Source organism: Protopterus annectens, chromosome 10.part0, assembly GCF_019279795.1.
Source record: "Protopterus annectens isolate FY-2018-M chromosome 10.part0, PAN1.0, whole genome shotgun sequence".
Taxonomy (NCBI): Eukaryota; Metazoa; Chordata; order Ceratodontiformes; family Protopteridae; genus Protopterus; species Protopterus annectens.
Genome location: NC_056744.1, coordinates 593497721 through 593516760, shown reverse-complemented (window position 1 = coordinate 593516760; position 19040 = coordinate 593497721).

Here is a 19040-nt window from a genome sequence, read left to right as displayed (position 1 = left end):
TACAAGCCTTACTCGAATACGCTAGACATGCTGAGAGACATTTTAATAGTAAAAAGAAAAAGAAGGCGCAAGTCTTCACTGCTGAAGACGGAGCTGAAGTATTTGTATTACAGTCAGGTAAAAAGGGCAAAAAGAATGACCAGGGAAACAAACAGTCTGACAAACGATCAGAAGATTTTGAAGAGAGGAAAAAGAGAGGTGAATGCTTCAAGTGCGGAAAGAAAGGGCATCTAGCTAGGGACTGTAAACAAAATAAGAAAGCAACGACGGAAGATAAAGGGGATGAGGACTGACTATATGATAATGAGGATACATCATATGAAAGTCAGGAATCACCAGTAACAGCTAGAATAGAAAAGACAAATGCCAATGTAGTAGAGGAAGTACAAACTGACTTAGACGAAAATGGAAATGAAATTTTAGATTTAGCATTGTTGAGCCTGGAGCTCTACCTAGCAGATACAAAACCGGAAGTGACACTTCTGGTGGAGGGAAGGGAGGTCAAATTCCTGTGTGACTCAGGAGTGTCACGGACTTTGATACACCCCTCCAAGTTACCAGAACATTCTGAATCACCTGATTATATATTAGTAAAAGCAGCAAACGGACAGCTATACAGGGAGCCACTCTCCCATGATATAGCAATAACTGACCCTGTTTCAGGTATGACCCAGAGAAGTAAAATAGCTGTTTCTGCAAAGTGTCCAGTAAACCTATTGGGCAGGGACCTTATGCAGATATTTGGCATATCAGTAGTTCCAACTGTACAAGGTATGGAGGCACAGAGACAAATGGATACCTTTGTAGTGCGATCGGAGGGTGAAACTTTTTACTGGTACAGCCAGGACCTAGACACGACTGGTCCAGGGGCAGTAACCGAGGAACTGATGAATGTAGCCATCAGTAAAGCCCCCTCCCTTGACACTGATCGACAGCATTTGTTACACTGTACTCTATACTACTGTACCACACCAGGACCTGATAGAGAGTATGAGCAAGAACTCTTTAGAAATCGTGCAACTAGATTGGTTTTGCGTACTTTGTACTGGGATACAGAGGGGAACAGTGTAGTTAGCTGTTAAGACCTCAAAAATTCCTTGCATTGTATAGATCAAATCGGTTGCCACATTTCAGCTTGACAAAGAATAAAAGTGTTAAATGGGTAGACTTAGGAGAAAAAGTAACAAGATGGGAGAAACAGACTGATTTAGAACTGTCAGAACAAGGGATACAAAAATAAAAACTGAATTGGTTGACACAGACACATCCAGCTGTACACTTGCAATCTAGCGAGGACAGCTGATTAGCATTTTTATTAGAAGAAGAAGAAAAGACCTTATGTGAAATTCCGACAACTCTCTGGTTAACAGGCAAGTCAGATGTAGGACTTATTCGAACAGCAGGACCAGTTACAATTACCCCAAAGTCAGCTTTTAGACCACAGAAAAGACAATACCCTTTGAGAAAGGATGCAGAAATAGGAATTAAGCCTATAATAGCAGCATTACTCAAAGAAGGAGTACTGGTAGAATCTCCTGATTCACCATGTAATACACCCCTATTTCCTATTAAAAAAGCAAACGGGGAATGGCAGATGGTACAAGATTTACAAGCTGTAAATAATGCAGTAATACCTAGAGCACCTACGGTGCCAGAACCACATACTTTGTTAAATGATTTAGAACCGCAACAGAAGTATTTCTCTGTGGTAGATATTAGCAATGCTTTCTTTTCAATACCTATACATCCTGATAGTCAATATTGGTTTGCATTTACATTTCAGGGTAAAAGGTATACGTATACTCGACTACCACAGGGATATTGTGAGAGCCCAACAATTTTGCACAAGAAATGGCTAGCAACCTGGCAGGATTTACCCACCGAGAGGTAGTCAAATTCTACTTTATGTAGATGACATCTTGCTAGCAGCCCGCACCCAGCAGCAGTGCAGGGAGGATACTGTAGCATTATTGAAATTTTTAGCAATACAAGGACACAAAGTAAACAAAAATAAGTTACAACTTTGGAGAAAACAAGTTAGATACTTGGGATATGTAATATCCAATGAAGGTAGAATACTAGATGAGGAAAGAAAAACAGCAATTTTGCAAGCACCCAAACCAACAACCAAGAAAGAAATTATGTCTTTCTTAGGTACAACTAATTTTTGTCGGAGCTGGATACCAAATTATGCTTTGGAATCTGCTCCACTGACTGACTTGATATATAAGACACCAATGGCAGCACAAGACATTTTACAATGGACAACAGAAGCAGAAACGGCTTTCTGCAGGTTGAAGCAGTTGATAGCTTCTTCATTAGTTTTAGGACTTCCAAATTATCACAAACGGTTCTTTCAGACCATAGATTGTAAGCAAGGGTACATGACGGCAGTATTGACGCAACAACATGGGGACAAGCTACGCCCCATAGCTTACTATTCATCACAGTTAGACCCAGTGGCGCGATCTTTGCCTCACTGTGTACAAGCAGTAGTTGCAGCCGCAATGGCAGTACAGGCTTCGGCCTCAGTGGTGTTATTCCACCCTTTCACATTGAGAGTGCCTCATGCAGTTGCAATAATTTTACTGCAAGAGAAAGTGGCATACCTTTCTCCTGCTAGACATCTTTCATGTATGACTATACTGCTGAGTCAACCTCATATGACAATTGAACGATGTACGACATTGAATCCATCAACATTACTTCCAACTCCTGTGGAGGGCACACCACACAGCTGCCTGCACGAAATTGAACAGTTAGCTTTACCTAGACAAGATCTTACAGATATGCCTTTGGATAATGCCGAGGTGACATATTACATGGACGGCTCATGCAGAAGGGGTCCTACAGGGAAGAATCTGGTGGGATATGCAGTAGTTACAGACACTGAAATTTTAGAAGCTCAATCCTTACCACACAACTTATCTGCACAAGCAGCAGAGTTGATAGCTTTGACGAGAGCATGTACTTTAGCAAAAAACAAGTATGTAAACATATATACTGACAGTCAGTATGCTTTTTCTATAGTACATGTATTTGCACAACAATGGAAAAATAGAGGAATGATAACATCCAGTGGAAAACCTATTAATCATGCGCAATTTATTTTGGAGCTATTAGAATCTATTCAGTTACCTACCAAAGTAGCTATTTGTAAATGTGTAGCTCATACAAAACAACAGGATAAGATTTCAAAAGGCAATGCACGAGCTGATGCAGCTACAAAGCAAGCATCCTCAGACTCAGAAACTTTACTTTTAAATAAGGAATTACAACCCTCTGAGATTTTAGATTTAGACATGTTAAAAACAATGCAGATGCTTACTACAAAAGCAGAAAAACAAAAATGGGTAAAACGAGGTGCAATTCTTGAGACTGGACTGTACATTTCCAAAGAGAAAAAACAATATTGCCGTCTAATTTATTTAGATATGCAGCTTTGTTGAGCCATGGGCAGAGCCATGTCTCAACAGGGGGGATGGTACAGTTAGTAAATCGAATATTCCAAACATATGGATACATAAACTACACAAAAAAATTTTGTGCAGCTTGTCATACTTGTAACAAGCACCATGCACAAGGAGCATTTAAAACCAAGCAAGGAAGTTTTCCTATACCACCATACCCGTTCCATACTATTTGTATGGATTTCATAGAATTGAATAAATGTGAAGGGAAGAAGTTTTGTTTAGTTATTGTAGACATGTTTTCTAAATGGGTAGATGCTTTTCCAACCAAAAACCCGGATGCAGCAACAGTGGCAAAAGCCCTGATAAAAGAAGTAATCCCTAGATTTGGCATTCTGGAGAGTATTTATAGTGACAGTGGCACACATTTTGTGAATCAGATGATTCACTAGCTTGGGAGATTTTTTGGTATCTCCTTAAAGAACCATTGTGCCTACCACCCACAGTCAGCAGGACTGGTGGAAAGGTACAATGGTACCCTACAAAGTAAACTTAGGAAGCTAGTAGAGGAGACCCAAAAGAATTGGATATACTGTCTGCCTTTAGCACTGCTGAGTATGAGAACGGTTCCAAATGTAAAGGGTTTGACTCCCTTTGAAATGGTTTTTGGGAGAGCATATTATGTGCCTCAGTGGAAAGCTGTCATGCCTGCAGAGCAGGAGGCTGACAGTTCGTTAGCAGAATATATGAAGAAATTGTTAAGGAATAAATCTGTTTTGCAGTTTAAATCTTTTTCAGATAAGGAACAGACCAGACCGGTGGAAACAGTCGTGGGCCCTGGAAGTTGGGTGTGGCTGAAAGTGACGAAAAGGAAAAACTGGGCGAGCTCAAAGTGGGAAGGTCCGTACCAGGTTCTGTTGGTAACGCCTACTGCAGTTAGAGTAGCTGAGAGGATGTCCTGGGTTCATTTGACACATTGTAAACCGGTAAAGAACTTTCAACTTGATAAAAACTTTGAGACTGATACACAACCAAACCGAGATGGCCAAAAACAAAGCGAATAGAAGTTTAGATCAACCCCAGAGATGTTGCATAATCATTTTGTTGTGTGTACATTTATTAAGTGTAATTGTGACAATTTTTCTCTTGCTGTGGTTCATCCTACAAACAACTACACAAGTGAAAGTGGGAAGGCGTGATGAAACGTCTATAGACTGGCATCCAAATTTTAACACATACCTGGCCATGAAACGTGTGTATGCAGAGACTATGAACATTTCAAATTGCTGGGTTTGTACAGCTATACCAACAGCATATGGAGGACTGATAATGTCCGCTGTCTCTTTGGGGATAAATGAGACTTGGGAGAATTTACTTTTCGACACAGGAACTGTGAGATCACAGGACAAAATAGCTTTATTTTTACCTGTCACACAAAAAGGAGTTGTATGTTTCTATAAAATGACACCCTCCAGGTGGGCTGGAGCAATTGTAATATAACCATATCTTACCGATGTTATATTAAGAATGGTAATGGCAATACTTTTTGCAATACTAATTATGACTCGTATTTAAACTCATTGAAAATGACTATGAGTGACATTCAAAAAAATCCAGTTTTGTTTAAACAATTGTCAGTTATAGATCAGAAAATGTTTTATGCAGGGCTGATGCGTATTAGTACTAAAGTAGAAAACTGTTATTTTATTTGTGGGGAAAAAGGCATATAAATGGTTACCTGAGAATTGGTCCGCAGTTGTTTTTTGGGTTACTTGGTTCCGGCAATAAGACATACTGCAGAATTACCTTTGGGTAAGATACGAAACGTAAGGGAAACAGCTCGGAAATCTGAAGGTCCAGTTAAGAAACCTGTGAATCCAGTTGGGAAGATCGAAGCTGGTTGGAAAGACCATAATTCAGTAAAAGACAAAAGTGAATTGACTCATATGGACTTGGGTGACAGTGTTATATCCTGGGCAGGAATACTACCAGCTTATGGAGCAGTAAAATCGATCTGGGAGCTGAGGAAGTTGTCGAAACTTCTCGAAGTAATGAGTAATGCAACTTTTTCCACCCTAGAATTGGTGACTGATGAACTGAATGCAATGAGAACTGTTGTGCTACAAAATCGGATGGCTCTTGACTTCACCCTAGTGGCGAGAGGTGTTACATGCGCGCTTATCAAAGAAGAATGCTGTGCTTTCATCCCTGACAATCACCATGAGATAAATAATCACCTAGAGGTAATTCAGCAAGTATCAGCCATGAGTGAACCAGGCCCAAACCCACTGACGGACTTTTTCCAGAGTCTGTTTGGGGGTGGGGTTCCATCCTAATGAACATTCTAATTGCTATTTGTGTGGGTATACTCCTAATAGGAGCATGTGTTTGCTGTGGAATTCCCTGCATGAAAAGATTAATCAAAGATTTTGTTGATGTATCTGTTACTGAAACTTTCTACCAAGATATTGAAATTGAAAGATTGATTTCAGATGACGCTTTTTCTGAAGTATAGATTAAATGACTCACCTAGCTGAAAATCCTGAGTGGGAAAGGCTAGGAGATGAAATGACACTATGCATACTTCAAAATAGAATAAAAAGTATTAATAGGGGAAAATGTTAGAAAAATATGTATTTAAATATATGTGAAATGCTAGTTTAAAAGCAAGGTAGTTTATAATGCATTTTATTCTATTAATCATATAACAGAAGGGATAAATTCATGTGTAAATGCAAGTAGCTTCTGAAACTGCAGTGTGCTTTGACCCCTGACCCTGGCAGCTGCCAGCTCAGCAAGCTTAATGTTATGCTTTTCATAAGTGATTATCTGCTGGGTCAGGAAATTAAATATGTAAATCTTCCGCTTCTTCCTGATAAGATAACTTGTCCTTGTAAATAATTAAATCTTCCTTTCCTGATGTAGTAACTTGTCCTTGTAAGATAAAAATACAGCTGGTGGGAAAGTGAAACAGTGAACAAAGAGGTGAATTTAAAGACTGAATCTGCTATTGTATTCAAACTGATATGAGACCTTTAAGAAGTAACTTTACAGAAAGACATTATGACTGGCCAGCTGGATAGCAAGGCCGTATTGTATCTAAAGGAAAAGTTTTTTTTAAATGTACTGCATCAGCATTATTAGATGAATAGAATACTGTTAGTAAAAGTGATGTAGATGCCTTGTGACTAACCACGTCAGTAAGGTGGGCATAACTTGAATGCAAACACTATAAAATATTCTGTACTTCCTGCATCATGTCAGACAAAATTCTGTACTTGTATGTTTTTTTGCCTCCTGGTGTACACTAGTAAATGTTTGAATCTGAACCTCCTGTGTATTGAATTCTGATTTTTTATTTAACAGTAATTGTCTGTGAATGTATTTTTCCATGATCTTTGCCAGAGGTGAGAGGAGGGCAATGGGGCAGTAATTGGAGAGTTCAATGGATTGTCCTCCTTTGTGGAGGGGGATAATATGGGAAATTTTCCATAAACTGGGAATATAAATTTCAGTAATAGTTCTATTGATCAGGATAGAAATGGGATAGGCAATAGCTTTGGCAGATTCAGCAGGTAGTTGGTCAGCTGAGGGTGAGCATGGTTTCAGTTTCTGTAGAAGGGATAGAATATATGATGTTGGGATGGGTTGAAAATGAAAAGTAGGGGGTGAGGATGATTCATCGGAAGGTAGAGTGAAGTTGTTAGGTGATAGTTGACTAGCTAGTGTTTGTATAGCATCAGTAAAAAAGCTATTAAAAGCATTAGCTATATGTATTGGTTGTTTGTGTTCAGTGTTTTGAGGGTTTGGAGTAGTGGATTGCCCTGGATGGAGTAGTTGGTTGATACTAGACCAGAATTTCTTCTGCTTGTTTTGATTAGCTTGTTGGGATTGCAGGTAGTAGTTTTTTGTCAGATATTATAGCTTTCTTAGTTTCATTTCTTAGTTGTCTAAATATTTGTTGGTCTATAGGGTTTTTTGTTTTCCTCCATTTTGCCCAATGTTTGTTTCTTAATTTTTTTTTATGTTTGGTTTCTTTAGAGGGCCATGGAGCATGTTTGGTTTTAGTTCTAATTAGTCTGGTTGGGGCATGGTGGTTGAGGATGGCAAGGAAGTTGGAGTTAAAGTAACTAACGGCTTCATCTAAAGGAAGGTTTTGTAAGGGTGACCAGTCGCATGCTCTAAGTTCCAACTGGAACAGTTCAGGGTTAAAGTACTTTTTAGACCTGATGTTTTTCACAGATGTTCACATCCACATCAACATATACAGCAACACCTCATGGAGCCTCTACTTCTAAGCCCGTAAGGCAAGCCACCACACAATCCAACATTCTGGTCTGTGGAGACTCCATTGTGAGACACACTGATGTCCCTCTCACCAGGCTGAGTAAGGAGAAAGTCATGCTCAGTTGCTTGTCAGGGGCCAGGATCTGCCACATTACCCATGCACTCAGGTCATTGGACCACAAGTACCAGTATGACTCGGTCATAATCCATGTGGGTGAAAATGACCTGAGTTATACCTTCCTAGACTATGTGAAGAGAGACATCATGGAATTCTTGGAATATGTGTCCCAGGCTGGTATGAGGCGATGCCACAATACAAACAAAAGATGACTGACTTTAATAATTAGCTTAGTTTCTGGTGTCATTCTAAGGTGGTGCAATATTTGTCAGCATGGAAGGAGATGGTCAACAGACCATGCTGTTTTACCAGGGATGGTCTGCACATTTCCCCTCTAGGCTTTCAAATATTAGATAAAACATTGTCCTTCACCATAGTGGCTTTTTTAGGCAATGCCAAACTGAAAGTACTTCAAACATAACAAATCAAAACCAAAACAATCTAAAGGTGTTATTGCTCAATGCCAGGAGTCTAAACAAAAAACTCCACTCCCTAGAAGCTCTCTTCACCCTAGAGAACGCTAACATCTATGTGGTCACTAAGACATGGTTTTAAGCTGTGGAAGTACACTGACAGTACAGTGTTATAATGTCTTCCACATATTTAGACTAGCTACTACACAGACAGGGGTTATGGGTGAAGGTTCCTAGATTTACATCAAAAATAAACATAACTCAAGGCTGGTCAAACAGGCAATGCACTCAAGCTTGTCCATGTTCAAATCACCATAGGCAAAATCCCATACCACTTCCTTGCAAGCTATAGGCCCCTCTATGACCCAGGAAACCCATACCATGTGTTTAAACTTATTGGAAACACTCACCAACTAACCCAATATCGTATTCATGGGAGACTTTAATTACCCCAATATTAACTAGGAATCATATATAACACCAAATGTACAGGCACAGAGATTCCTGGATTTTGTTAACACAAACTCAGTAGACCAGATTGTCAATACATCAACCAAGGGTGCAACCATATTGGATCTGGTCCTCACTAATATGGAACAATGCACATGCTGTAGTGTGACATCTTCTCTGGTAAGTTCAGACCACAAAATAGTCTCCTTTGAAGTAAAAATAAAACCTGCAACCCCAGCTAACCCTGAAATATTCAGTAACTACTCTAAGGCTAACTTCTTACTATTAAGTGATAACCTGGTAAAATTTCAAGCACACATAAACCCTGAGAACAGTGCTGCCTATATGCAGGTGTTCACAGAAACCCTATGCAAGTATGTTAATACCTGCATAGAGGCAACTGTACCCACCAGGAAGAAGTACAGAACTAACTAAAAAAACAAGCCACCCTGGTGGAATCACAAAATCAACAGGCTGTATAACAGAAAGAAGAAAATGATGGCAAAATTAGGAGGTGTAGCACCCAGCAGGATAAAAGCACTCTCATCAAACTAAACAAATAAAGTCCACCAAAGCCAAATCTGAAGTAAATGTGGCCTCCCAGGTCAAGGACAATCACAAGGCATTCTTTACCTATGTCCACAACCTCAAAGGCAATATACCATTGCATGCAGAGCTCATTCTTAATGGAGCCACCTATACAGAGCCAGAAGATATAGCAAACCTACTGGCTGTCAAATTCAGCTCCAACTTTATCCCTCTCTCCCCCTCAACATTCCCTTAGGAAATACCATCAAGTATAACCCCCCTGCTATCACTAGGGAACAGGTCCTTAATGCTCTCTCTAAGGCCAAGAACACTGCATCAATGGGTCCAGACAATATCCCAGGATGCCTTCTACATAGCATTAAACATGATCTGTCAGTCCCTCTGGAATTGCTATTTATCTGTATCCTCCAATCAGGCATCATGTCTCATAATGGAGAACAGCAACAGTCATCCCTCTATATAAAGGTGGGCCATCAACAGACCCTAGGAACTACAGACTCATAAGTCTCATATGCAAAGCCATGGAAAGAATTATCATGGAAATGATCAATAATGACACAGGAAACCTCCAGACACTGGACCCAACCTAATTTGATTTTGTCAAGGGCAGGTCATGCCTACTCAACCTGGCAGACTTCTTTGAGAAGTTCATCAAAGCAATGGATGAGGGCAAAGTGGTTCACACTGACTACCTTGAACTGGCCAAGGCATTTGATGCAATAGTTCACTTGGGCATTGTTGACAAACTCAAGAGGTTAGGTACAAACCCTTATGTCACCTGGTGAATAGCCAGCTGGCTCACAGATAGTATCCAGGAATTTAGAACTGGGGAGTCCACATCTACAAAGAGGCCAGTCACAAGCAGAGTCCCTCAGGGATCCTGGGACAGCTCCTTTTTGGCATTTACTACTCTGAGGTCAAGGCCAATTTCAGTGGCCTCTGGATGACTAAATTTGCAGATGATTGCAAATTAGGAGCTGCTATTGAATCTCCCATTGACGCAAATGTTCTCCAGAAAGGGCTGACACAGACAAACAACTGGTGACAGAGCCATGGACTAAAACTAAGTACAACAAAATGCATAATAGTATCCTTCAAGAAGTCATTCACCACTGGTTACTATCATATTGATAACAGATGCCTAAGAGTTGATCCAGTAGCCAGGGACTTGGTGACAGGCATAGATAGAAAACTAGCCTTTGACTATCACATGTCTACAGTAGTGAGGAAATCATTCAGTGTTGTGCAACTTATAAACAAAGGTATGGTATCTAGGTCCAAGAACGTCATTGTTCCATTGTCTTCAGCATTCATCAGGCCTATCGTTGAGTACGGTGCCCCTTTGGTATGTACCTAACCAGGCATATCCAACAATTGGGACATTCACAGAGGTTCCTCACTAAAAGAGTGCAGGGCATAAGTAACATGTTCTATGCAGACTGCCTCAAGGCTCTGTCCCTGTATTCTGTCAACTACAGATGGACCTCCTGCATATCTGCAAAACAAACAGTACCAGAATTACCCATTCTAAAGGCTTAAATCTTGCCTGTGATATAAACAGGACCTGCTGGAGGGACAGATATGTATCCCAGAGATGACCCCTTCGCTGAGACAGGCTCCCATCCATGTGAAGCAGAGTTCCTCCCTAACCCAATTCAAGTGTAACTTGAATAATTGGATGGGGCACAGGAAATTCATCTCTGGTTTGGCACCTATGCCTCTAACAGAGACAGGCAGCCTGTAAATGGTTCATCTCCCAGGCCCCTGGTTGTAAATATTTAATCTCCCAAGCCTCTGCTTACACTTATCAAGGTTACCAGAACTTGTCAGAGATTTAGGATGCATGGCTAGTATTATAAAGGCCTTTGTGGTCATTAGCCTAGTAAACACCTAAGACTCTATGAGACTGAAGAAAAATGTTAACATGATGCCATACTCTAGGCACAGTCTTACAGAACCAAAATGTCTGGTTTTATGTCTGGTGTTACATGCTTAATAAATTTCAGCTTATTATTGCAACTAATCCTAGGTTTATATAGCTATCAATTGCATCTAGGTAGTGCAAGACAAGAGGCTACTAAGTCTTGAGAGTCCTCAAGCTTAAATGTATTATTTTACTTTCGGAAGCATTAAACTGCATTCTATTAGCCTTGACCAAGAGACAAATAGCATTGTGTTTTTTTAATAATGAATAGAATGGAAACTGGCAGGTCAAGTCTTCACAACAAGTACAAAACACAAAAATTATTATAAAATCTTGATGTTTAATGTAAAATAATAAAATATGTTAGTGCTTTCGTTTAATGAATGTAAACTTCATCAGACTGGATAAAGTCCTGACAATGATCCAAATCACACATTAAAACTTCTACTGTTACAAAAACCTGTTAAATTCTGTACTGCCATACTGTGGCACATTGCCAGATATTAACACATCTGGAATCTTGTGTCTCAGCATCATGGATTTTAATGCATATTTTATTTTATTCATTTATTTATTTTATTTTACATTTGTTGACTGGGATAGTCCGACTGGATACATGTCCATTTTCAGCGGAGGCCCGGGGAAAAAAGCTCCAAGGTAGAACATACAGTAAAAATCACAAAATGATTACAAGTTACACACAGTTTACTGGCATCAGTTGAGCAAGCAGGTAATATAATCATACATTAATTACAACTCTTCCTATAGTATATGTTCATAACTTCAGGAAACTTTCAATACTAACCAAACACTTGTGATACTGAAACAAAGTTGTTTGCACATTGTCTTCCTGAAACCAGATAAGAAATACATTTTCCTCTTGGATTGTTATTGTAATATACAATTTGTTTGTACTGGCATTTCTGACCAGGATAACACATTGCAATATCTTTCTTTATACTTTACAGTTCCTAAGTTTAACTCATGTGTCTTGGCCAACATTTCTTTTCTTTGGTGATTAAGCAATAATTATTAGCCTTAAATATCAAGCCTTGCATGCATTGTCTCTTTTCTTTAAATGAAAAGTATGGATGCTTTTTTTTCCTTCACTGTTTTATCTGTGGTTATCCTATGATGTCCACTTTTCAGATCACCTGCATTTCAGACCATTCTCATTTCAGTACTAAAATGGCTAAAACTCTAAGCTTATTTTCACTCATGGGCAACTATGGTATTACCCAACTAACTACCAGTTTGTGATTCAAACCCTTGCACAGCATAATAATGAACAATAAGATTATAAATGCAAAATAATTTTGATTGAATGACAATTAGAGATGACATATAAAGTACAAGACTTATTCCCCTTTACTGTTTTGATATAAAAAATGATAGTTCTGATAAAAAAAGTCATTATTTTATCTTGCATGAACTACTTTTTTTCAGGCAGGTAGCTCTTTTATTACCTGCACATCCCATAATAGCTCTGGATGCATTACTATCTGATTTCATTTCTTGCAGAATAATTGTACCGACACTCTACTGTTAGGCATTTCTTGCGACGTGACTGATTTCCTGTCATCAAATATTTCAGTGTACTTCTGTCAGCAACTGTTAAAGCATTTCACATCTCTTGCTCTATACTGCAGTGCCATTCCATATCTTCTTCAAATAATTTCTCTAATGGTAAATGTATATCCAGCATATTTGTAAGAAACAGCAAGATAATTCATCATGTCAAAGTCATGAATAAATCAAATTTCTGGATCTGTAATCTCCAAATTTTGGGCAGATTACCCTGTAGAATGAAAGGTTTCCCAGTTATTGTAACTAGCATTTCTCAAACAAAAGATGAAAAAAATTATTTGTAGTTATATATGACACCATGTCAAATATATGCTCACTCTCTCTCTAATATATACACACGCACACACACACACACACACACACACACACACACACACACACACACACACACACACACACACACATATGGGTTACCAACAACTGGATGAGCATTTCAACTGTTGAATGAAAAAAGCCAGTACATTTGACAAAAAAGCAGCTGATTGAATGTACCAACTTTTTTCTGTGCAAGACTGACATGTAGTGTGCTCTTGGAGTTAGTATATAATTAGCGGTGGGGGGTTGAAGGGGGCTTGCCCCTTGAGAATAACAATACTTTTCTTTTATTATTTGATTTTTGATAATATGCTGATCGACCAGTTGTGTTCAGTCAGTTGTTTTTCAATATAGTGAATTTTTGATTTTTTTTTTATATATTCTGTTTTCTCTACATTTTGTTTATGCCCAGGCAAAACTTTTTAAGCACCAACAAGCAAGTTGTCTTTTGGCTTGTAGAGAGAGTCATTCTTCCTTATCCAACTACGTGCACCGATCCCCTTTCACAGATCAAATTCCCTAAAATACCTAGTAGGATGGGCATATTTGCCAAAATTGTTTATATCCACATATTTTTGGTTTGAACAGAAACTGCATATGCAAGGCAGCTTAGTCCCCTGCCCCACAAGCATCAAGGTGTGTTTTATTATATGTAGAGCTTGGTGGATGCAGACATCTTCTTTGTGTGACTTACACAACTTTCACCTTTAGATCATGACAACAGAGAGTTGAAAAAAATCAATTTTCTCATGAATAAATTTTTTTTCTATGAATTAGAGAGATAACTCCTGTTTTAAATCACACACAGAAATACTATATGCTTTGATCCTATGCTCATATAAATAGTATAGCTACATCATGTGATGTCCTGGTTTTATTGCTGTACAGTTGCAATGTTTTCTAAGTTTTGTTAATGTAATAAATATATTGACATAAATGTAATATATCTGCTCCACTTTGATTTGAAGGTTCAAAGATGGAACTAGATGGAAAGCAAGTTGATCCACCAGGGAAGTAAAATTTTAGGGCTTGCCATTCAGATAGCACACACGTTTACTGAAAATAAATGCAGCTCTGATGTTATAAATATGATCTTTAATAAAAAGGTCAACCAAATATAGTTGTAAATTGTCACAGAGTAGTGCAGGTGCCATTACATCGGCTTATGTGTCAGCTTTCTAATTCGTACCAGTAAAATTACTACAAGTCTATCATCTCAGCACACGCATGAGTGCTTGCCTGAAGAAGCCTCATTCTGGTAAGCATCACTGTTTTGAGGTTATATTTTTTAGTTCACAGCTTGCTTTATCAGGTTTTATACCTAATGGTCTGAGACAGGCCCTTGATGTGATGTACTGCACTTTTCATTGCTATGGAGACAAACTGTTTCATGGCTTATACCATCTTCAACTGTATGTTGAGGGGTGGGGAAGTTTTGGGTCAGTAGGCAGGGAAATATGAATCAGGCTACTACATTCTTTTTTTTGTAACATCTTTTTATTAGTTTTGAATATTTTACAAACGAACACACATACAAAACAGAAATGCATCCTAAAATCTACTACATGCTATATACCATATAACTATATACAAATCTCATCTATACCCTAATAAGAAATTCTCTAGTGCATCCTTGGCAACATCACAGTAAAATATGATCAAATAATACTTTCCAGAATTCCTTATGTTCAGGCTGCTGGTTCAATGAATACAAAAAGTATTTGTGTACACATAGTTGCTTTCTGGCTACTTACTTGAACCCTTCCCATGATAAGGCCATCCTATTTTTCCAATTTAGAGTGATATAGTACTTCATCAACATAAACAGAGAAACGAGAATATGTATTTGCCCCTTATTTATCCCTGGAGGAGGGATATGGAGAAGAGTAAATTTCCATGATAAAGTTGTTTTCTCGTACCCCATTTTTTCTAGCTTAACCCTTAAAGCACACCAGAGCTTGTATGAGCATTTACAGCTCCAAAATATATGTACGAGGTCCGCTATCTGCGTAGGGCAGTATTCACAATTTGCTGGTGTGTTGTGGTACATTTTGTTTAAAACTGCAGGTGTAAAATAGGCGTTATTTAATAACATAAGTTGTGTATATTTTAGTTTTTGGAGGGGTATAAATTTGGAATATTTTTGTATAGCTTGGGCAATTGTGATCAGTGCGTCCTGTTTTGTCCAGTAGTTAGAATGAATACATTCTTTGTTGTATTTAATAGCTATAATGAATTTATAGACACTAGAAATCATTTTTTTCTTCCGGCGAAACAAGTCCCATAGGGTTATACAGGTAGAAATATCTGTAGCGGAAAGAGTATGATCTTCCCAGAACTTACAACAGAGCTCTTTCAATTGTCTTAATAAGACTGCATATTTTGCCTGGAGATTTAACTTTTTCCTCATGGTAATCGCTGAATCTTGTTTGAATGGGAGAAAGTCCGCTATAGCTTTATCCCCTCAACAATGGATATTGGTCCAGGTTGATCATCTTATTATTCAACCTGAGGTTAGGGTTAAGATGAATAGGTTGAAGGGTCATAAAAGCAGAAGTTAACTTCAATTAATCAAATAGTTTCTGTATGATTATAATTTATCTGTTAGATCCTTATGTAATTTGTATTTCTTCCTACTATTATTAGACAAGAAGGGAAGCGCTTTCGGGTTAAACTGTAGTGTCCTAATATAGTTATGATATAATTTCACCCATGTCGGGTACCACTTTGAGGAATCTTTGGAATATTCTGCCGTATTGATTATTCTGCCACAGTTAATTATTTCATAGTATAATTTCAGATCGGGTAGGCCCAGACCTCCTTTGTCATTTGGGTGTGCCAGTTTATGGTAACCTATTCTTGTGGGTTTGGGGTACCATAAGAATTTCGAGAGTTCTTTTTGCGTGTTCTTAAAAAATTTGGTTTGTATCAGAATGTTGGTTGCATTAAAAACAAACAGCAGTCTGGGGAGCACATTCATTTTTATAATGGCTATTCTAGATAGGAAAGAAAGTTTAAGTTGTAACCATCTGTCAAGATCTTTTTGTATAGTTGCCCACAAATGTTTAATATTCTCCTGATAGTATTTATTCGGGTCTTGATAAAATGAGATTCCTAGGTAATGTAGGTGTTCTTTAATCTTAATCTTTTGTGGACTAATTAGTATAGGGTATTGCGAGAAGGTATTTATAGGGAAGATTACCGATTTTTCCATATTCATTTTATAGTTGGGGAACTTGGAGAATGTATCTATTGATGTTATGATTTTCCCAAAATCTGAACTAGGAAGAGAATAGTAGATGTTTAAGTCGTCCGCATAGGCCGAGAATGAAATTTTAGTATTAAATAAATCTGGGATGCGGTGGAAGGTTTTCCGGTTTATTAAGATAAATACTGGCTCTATAAACATATTAAACAAGAGAGGTGATAAGGGACACCCTTGTCTTACCCCATTATTAATTTCTATCCTAGAGGAAATGTTTTTATTTATTTGTAGTATAGTGTGAGCTCCCGTATGTAGGGTTTTAATGTATTGGATGAAAATAGTAGGAATGTTAAATCTTTGATGAATTGCTGTTAGAAATTCTTTATTAATCCGGTCAAACGCTTTAGATGCATCTATGGCTAATGTATATATAGGTACAGGCTACTACATTCTAAAAACAGTCATAGTGTAACTTGCTCAGGAAGACAGAGTATAGGAGCATGAAAATTTTAAGTGACAAGAAATGAATGAAGCCATGATTAATCTGTATGTACCTACTACTTTTTATATCTAGAATAGTGGGAAAGGAAACATGGACAATGAAAAGGAAAGGTGGGTCAGTAGTGTTAGATTATAGTGTATACTTTATGCAGCTGAGACTTGCTCTTAACAAATAAACTAAAGTAGATTGTTAGGGTAAATAAGGGAAGCCGTTCAGTAGGAGCTCTGACTTGTGGGTGTAGCTAAGCAAATACCATGTACACCATTACATATACTTTTCAACTATTATTGATTTATTTATTTATTTACTGCAGTAGGGTGTGTTAGAATTTAAATTATACAACGACCCCCCATTAATATTCATAAACGTGCATGCTGATTGGTCAGCATGCACGTTGTAAATCAGAGTTATAGTAATAGAAAAAGGTCCGGTTGCCCGGACTTTTTCCATTACTAAAACTCCTTTTTTACAGCAACGGAGAATGCAAGATCTCCGTTGCTTCACACTGTCTCGCTATGTTAAACTCCTTTAACATAGCGAGACAGTCTGTAAAAAGCAACGGAGATCTTGCTTTCTCCATTGCTTTTTTCAAAACTGTCTCGCTATGTTAAATGGGTTTAACATAGCGAGACAGCTTTAAAAAAAGCAACGGAGATTCTCCGTTGCTTTTTTTAAAGCTGTCTCGCTATGTTAAACCCATGTAACATAGCAAAACAGTTTGTAAAAGGCAACGGAGATCTTGCTTTCTCCGTTGCTTTTGCCCACAGCTCTGATGTACTGCATAGGCATACGCATGCGCAGTACATCCCAACTGCCGCAGAATACCAGACAGCTGTGGAAGGGCAGCAAGGAGGCATTATACAATGCCATTATATAAGAAAAGTAATTATTTTTTTTCTTAAATAATGTTATTGTATAATAGCAATAACCCACTTCTGGGTGTGGGTAATGCTGGATTTACCCACGGTTGGCTTTAGTTGGCCACTCTGGCTTCGCTCTCGTGACCAAACCACACCAACCGTGGGTAAATCCAGCATTTCCCACACACAGGTGTGGGTTATTGCTATATTAAACCACTGGCACATTTTGTCATAGTTTATGATTCTGTTTTGCTAAACTGCTATTTTTTTTTTCTGAAGAACTTTGCTAGCTAATTAGGTATTTTGTTTTAACCTGCCTTGTGGAAAGCAGTCCTTTACAGAAACAATTCACTGTCTAGTTGGGAGGACTACCCTTTTCAGGGAGGGACTACATTCTGAAAGGCTGTGTACAGTTCCAAAACATCCTAGTTTTGCACCTTACTGACTATAGTGAACTGTGCAGTAGCTATGCCCTTCTGATGTCACAGTCTTGTTTGCTGAAGCTTTTAAGTTAAATTTAGAATGGTAGTACATAGCTACAGTACACTCTGTACATAACATAACATAAACCACTACTTTTCAAATAGGAGCACTAAAAGCACCTGGTAGTACTATATTGATCTATAAACTGCAGTATTTATGGAATGGGGTTAAAAGGCTGATGGTGACCTCTGAGGTGGATTTCACAATAACCAGTACCATACTTAACATAATGCATTTTGTGAATTTGCTGTATCTCCAAATCTTTGACTTATTAAGTGCTTTTTTTTTGCTTTCAGCTCATGGCTGTATGAATTCTGGAACTACACTGATTTGACATAATGGCTTTTGAGAGTCTTGAGTATTAATGTGTGTGTGTGTGTGTGTGTGTGTGTGTGTGTGTGTGTGTGTGTGTGTGTGTGTGTGTCTGTGTGTGTGTGTGTCTGTGTGTGTGTGTGTGTGTGTGTGTGTGTGTGTGTGTGTGTGTGTGTGTGTGTCTGTGTGTGTGTGTGTCTGTGTGTCTGTGTGTGTGTGTCTGTGTGTGTGTGTATGTCCAGAGGGCCGGAATCCCAAAGTGTTCTTTAAACATTTTACAGCTGTGTGATAAGACGTTTGGTGGTCTTAGTAGCTGTGGGAGATCAGAACCTCTCTGCGTTTTCTTTTTTGTCATTTACTTGCTTCATTTAAAAGGGAATGATTTATCCAGCAAAAAAGATGCATATAAAGGTTAAAACTGCAGTTCTTTTTTTGTCATTATTTGCTGTTTGCTAGAAACATATAGTGACTTGCATGCAAACTAGTGTAGTTTACTGGCAGGTTATTACAGTTTGACTACTGTTTTTGTATTAAACTTGTTTGTTATAATAATCTTGATGGGCTTTGCAATGCCAGATACTTACATATTAGCATATAAATACCTGTAATAAAATAAGTAAATAAG